Below are 6,041 nucleotides of genomic sequence, written 5' to 3'. Positions count from 1 at the left end.
CCCTCATCGTGCTGAGTGTTTTATGTTGTGTAACTGAGATATGGCTTCTTTATATTGCAATATGGTTCGTAAGGTGCACTACATGGTTGCTAGGGTATGGCTGCACAGTTACTATGGTTATATTTGCAGACTAGTTTCTCACCTGCAACAAAAGAGCACACCTGCAAATCCATCTATCTTTGTCCTGTAACAAGCGCCATGAAGATCTTGAACTAAAGCATCAATCAGTGATTTTACTGGGAAAAAATATAATCATGTTACAATAAGGATCATTAGTTCAAATGTAATGTATTAACTAACATTTACTAACCATGGGCAATAAATTATTGTATTTAGTAATCTTTGTTAAAATAAAGTTTATTCTTTGTTCATGTTAGTTCACAGTATATTAAGTAATGTTAACATGGTGTTAATAATGTATTAGAAAATGTTGAAATTAACATGAACAAAATGAATAAATGCTGTAGAAGTGCAGTTCATTATTAGTTCATGTTAAGTAATGTGGTAACTAATGTCAACTAATGAACCTTTATTATAAAGTTTTAGAAAAAATAAAACTGTCCAAGGGTGGATTCGAACCCCGAATCTCTGCATGCTAAACGGATTCGCCACTAAGCCACCCAGGAACACGAGAAAGCCTTTGCGGTTTTATGTACTAATTCACTAATGTGAAGAATGGCGCGTCTAACAGTACCCAAGCTTTATTATATTACAGTCATTCTTATCATTCTTTGTGATGTACATGTGTCATATGTTTAAAAAATAATTATGTAATGTGAGGAGACAAAGAAAAGTGAAATAAAAAATTATAAAAAACTACACTGATAGTTGAAAACAACAAAAAGTTATACAAATGGCAGAAACAACAGCATATGTGACCGCCGTGCTGTCCAAGGCACGCAACACTAGTTTTAAGCATTAAATACACAGTTAAATGTTATAGTGTTTGAAAGCTTAGACTCTCAGGATTTTATTAAGCCCACACACAAAGCATAATATGATTTATAGCCATCATACTAAATTAATCCAACTTGATAGTCACCGGAAATAGGCGGCGCTTACCTTTCTTCACTGGGGTAATATTTTCCAAAACAAATGCTTGTAAAAAATCCCCAAGAGTCTAAGGAACTGGAATATGTAAGCCTTTTAATCCAAAAAGCTTTAATCCAAAACGAGTTTCTGACCGAAATGTGTAAACAACAATCCACTTCCGTCCTTTGTTTTCGGCTCTCACTTTATTTTCCAAAACAAATGCTTGGAAAAAATCCCCAAGAGTCTAAGGAACTGAAATATGTAAGCCTTTTAATCCAAAACGCTTTAATCCAAAATGCGTTTCTGACCGAAACACACAGCACTTCCGTCCTTTGTTTTTGGCTCTCACTTGTCCGATGAGGCTTAAAAAACTACACTGAGCCATCAGATTTGTAGTCCAGGGCCTAACGAATCAAACGAAAATCATGAAAATAGGGGGCGATCCCACTATATATATATGAAATGAAACTGAAGCTCACTGTGAAATATAGCAACAAGCTTTAATAAAGACCTTTACACAGATTCACTGGTGTCTGCTGCCCTCTTTTGGATGTTAGCACATCTACAGAGAGATTCCCCATTCAAGTCTATGGGGAAAAAAACACCCCTTTGAGCTTCCATACTGGGAATTCTGGAATTCTGATCGCTTATAAAATCCATAGCAGACCTCTCCTCAATGGGTCTAGGACAAAAGCTGCGGGACAAGTTACGTCCCGAAAAAGTGTCCGGAAGAAGATGCATAATAATAATAATAATAATAATAATAATAATAATAATAATAATAATAATAATAATAATAATAAGTATGCAAGAGAATAAGAATGTGCTTTGCAAGCACATTAATAATAACTAGAATGGTACATTTCCTAAAGAAAATGTGAATGTGCTTGCACATGACGTCAGTTCCCCTCATCGTGCTGAGTGTTTTGAAATATGACATGTCCATGTTGTGCTAAATTTTTGATTTTGCTTATTTTGGGGGCGGGGCTACACGTGACGTCAGTTCCCCTCATCGTGCTGAGTAATAGAATAATAATAATAATAAGTATGCAAGAGAATAAGAATGTGCTTTGCAAGCACATTAATTACAAAAATTGGGATAAACAGATATGCTCTAAATGAATACAAACACATATAACTAAACAGTGCCTGTTTTTATTTGTCTCTTTTATATGTGGTAGAGGTTCATATCACATTAAAATAATTGAAATTATTTTAAGTATATTAAATTGTACATTGAACGTTTATCAGTGGGTGGAACCAGCTTCTACATGGCAGAAAAAAGGCAGCAGGAGGAAACAAATGCGCAATAGAATAGCTATTTTTGTGAGTGGTTTGACTGGTTTGGTTTTGTGAGTGATTTGACTGGTTGAGGCCAAATAAACATAATAAAACACAGGAAGTGAAAAAGCAACACAGAAACTGCAACACAGATGAATGAGCAGCTCTACAATGGTAACAGATGGTGTGAAACATGCTGTGTGTCAATTGCAAGTATAAAACATTAAACTAGTGTCAACACTCTTCATTTAAATTTGGCTTGTTGTGTTGTTCCTAATATTTACTTGTAAAATAAAGAAAGTAAACAAAATAGAAATTGTGAATATCTACTGAGATGACATTTGTAAATCAAGCCACAACACATGGGTCATGACCCCTAGTTTGAAAACCCCTGTATTAATATTACAAGGCCCAACGGTATAAATGAGAAAGTACAGAGAGACCACAGAGGATAAAGATCATTACTGACCAATCAAACAGCTAACAGCTTGTCGAGTTGTTGAAATTACTCAGAATTTTACAGCCTAACTCTTTTGGATGTCTTTCAGAATTTGAGAAGCCATGGAGGACAATGCATTGGGGGTAAGTGTCTTAACACTTCTAGAAAAAAGTTTGTTTGTTTGTTTTATTTTACATTGGCATGTGTCATGGCTACCTCGATCAATTCCCTACCAGACCACCAGAAGGCAGCCCTGTAAATATTATTTGAACTCTTCTCTTGTGGTTGTTCCCATTTCCCCATTTATAATAATATAATTATTATATTACGCTGACCTGTTTTGTGCTGTGTGATTATTCATCGTATTTAATCTTCTTTGTTCACCATCTCTTTGTCTAGTTTATGTTAATATCACAGATTGGTTGTCAGTCCACAGCCTCGCTTTAGTGTTTCTGTATTCAGGTAAACCGTAAGGACTTTTTTATAGATTATAAAATGTTTATGATTTTTAACAGACAAAAAGAAGAGAAACTGAGGAGGTTCAGACTCAGCAGTTCAGATGCTCAGTTTGTCAGGATTCTGCTCGTTGGTGAAGTCGGAGCGGGAAAGTCCAGTTTCCTAAACTCAGTTAATAATGCATTTCAGAAACGAATCACCTGTGGGGCTCTTGTAGCTTCAGCAAATAGAATATCACCTGATATGCATTAAAAACAATAAGCATTAAGTTTATGCAGCCTGGAGTTGGAAATTATGGATAAAATGATGATAAGGTCAAAATAATCATTTGCTTAATAATTGTGCACACAGTGTATGTTGGTCCTGCACAAACAGACAGTTTAGCTGATTAAAAATTGATTAATAAGATTCTACAATTAACAAAAGTTATTTATGTTCAAATTTTTGAATATAAATAAATGCCACAACTTTGCTTTTGCTCTCTTCCTTTTGAGTGTCAAACGTCAGTAGCTGCAGCTCATTACTTGGAGAGGAAGTACTGTAAAACCACACGGCCTGAGCGGTTTGTTGTCTTTGTATCTAACTTTTTTTTTTGTTCTATATTCGAGCAACAAAATATTTTAACTTTCAGTTCCCAGTAAATCATGAAATACTTTTAAGAAGAGTTCAGGGTGTGTGTATGCGTGTATGTGCATGTGTGTCTGTGCGTGTGTGTGCATGCTTGTGTGTGTTTGTGGATGGCACAGATAGAAAGGGTTACAACAGGGTAATAAGTAAATATTTATCTGCCTAGAGCATGATACACATTTCAGCTTGTAATGCTGTGTGTGTGTGTGTGTGTGTGTGTGTGTGTGTGTGTGTGTGTGTGTGTGTGTGTGTGTGTGTGTGTGTGTGTGTGACTGTACTACTTCTGTATTTCTCCATTATCAGTTGTTACATACGTTTTCCTGTTGGCTCGTAGAACACACACATACACTCATTATCAGTGGACTTGATGAAAAATCTTAAATATAAGAAAGAACCGAATCAAACTGTTTGTGGCATGACCTCACACATGTTAAATAAATAAATAAATAAATTAAAATTTGTCTGTTCTGCACCGAGGTGGTGGAATGCACTTCCCATATATCTTAATAAGCAAAAAAAATGTGGTGGTAGAGACATAATTATCACTTTGATTTAACTATATGGGATCAACATGCATTGTTCATTATTCACTGTCGTCTCCTATACACATGTAAAAGGTTTAAAGAAGAACTTTGCTGGTTTGCTTACATAATACATTAAGTTCATTCTAGTTAAGTTAAATTTATTCACTAAAAAAATAAACAAATTCCAGATTTTCAGATAAAGACTCCTATTTTCCCTGTGAAGAACTACCATGAGCTGTTGCAGTACAGAGTGAAATGAGACAACGTTGGACCATGGAGCTACATAGAACAAAGACAGAGCTAAGAACTTTGTAAGTTAGTCCTATCTGTGCAACCTAACAAGACAAAAAGACAGTGCAGGATAAATGTAAACCAGTGTAAATGCTGTGTTTTATATTGTGTGTGCAGAAATACTGGAATAATTATTAGTATTATAGCAGCAGTTACATTAGGTTTTGTAATGTATTGTACAAAACAGCAGTCGGCTGAAATGTAAAAGAAAGCATGTGCAAAGAGCAACAACAGTGTGTAAAACATCATGTAAACATGACATGGTGTATATTGGAAGAGTGTGTTTGGTGTAGGTCAGTGCAGTTCACATGGCTGATTGTGTGTGTGTGTGTGTGTGTGTGTGTGTGTGTGTGTGTGTGTGTGTGTGTGTGTGTGTGTGTGTGTGTGTGTGTGTGTGTGGTGTTCAGTACAGTTCAGTTCAGTTACTGAGGAGTCTGATGGCTTGTGGAAAGAAACTTTATGAAATACGTTAGAATTATAAAGTAAAGTTAGAATTATAAAGTAACATTAAAACTTCTTTAAGACTTGATTAATTTTTCAGAGCTAATACATTATAATATGTATCACTGGTAAAGTTTTGTTGTGATGAAGTAAGACTATTTTAGCAGAATGTCTGACCTGTCAGTCTCAGTCATGTGAACTCAGTCCTCAGACCTTCGGTCATGTATTGCATCAGTCTAAAAATACATTTAATAATAGAGATTAAAGTCTATTATTAGAGATAAAAGACTGTCTGAGGTGTTAAAAGGTTATATTAAGGCAAAACACTCTACATTAATATAACACAACTGCTGAACAAACTGCACAACTGTTGTTCACTTTCAGTTTACAGGAACTCATGATCTTTTAAGGAGTATTATCAACATTCAAACATCTCTCTCTGTTTGCTTGCCAGGGTGTGAACAACATTCAGTTCAAAATCAACAAATATGTAAAAGTCAATTTGGTGAACACATGTGTAAGTGATGTTACATTTTCTGTACCTGTAGCTCCGACTGCAAGCCACAACCCAGCTTCACATCAACACACCTGTTCTAATATGTTATTAACTAGAATAGTCACAAAACCCACACTGGAGTTCAACTGAATTTGTAATGAATGTGTAGAATTGTTCCTATGGTGATGTTTTCTGTAAGGAGATGATTATTTCATATATATAGAAGTGACAGTGCGTTCTAAGGATTTAATCACTTCAGTCAGGTGTAAGGTGTGTGTGGGGAGGGGGGGGGTATATAAACTCCACAATATAGAGAGAAGGTAAAGTATTCTGGAGATACTGAAACATCATAATAGTGTTAATAATAGTAACTTAATTAATAATAACTTAATAATTTCTTAAGAATTTATTTTCGCTTGAGATTTCCATGAAATGCCACCATTTGAAAATAATG

Source organism: Tachysurus fulvidraco, chromosome 18 (assembly GCF_022655615.1).
Source record: "Tachysurus fulvidraco isolate hzauxx_2018 chromosome 18, HZAU_PFXX_2.0, whole genome shotgun sequence".
Taxonomy (NCBI): domain Eukaryota; kingdom Metazoa; phylum Chordata; class Actinopteri; order Siluriformes; family Bagridae; genus Tachysurus; species Tachysurus fulvidraco.
The sequence above is the reverse complement of the archived record's forward strand: the minus strand, read 5'-3'. Positions refer to the sequence as shown.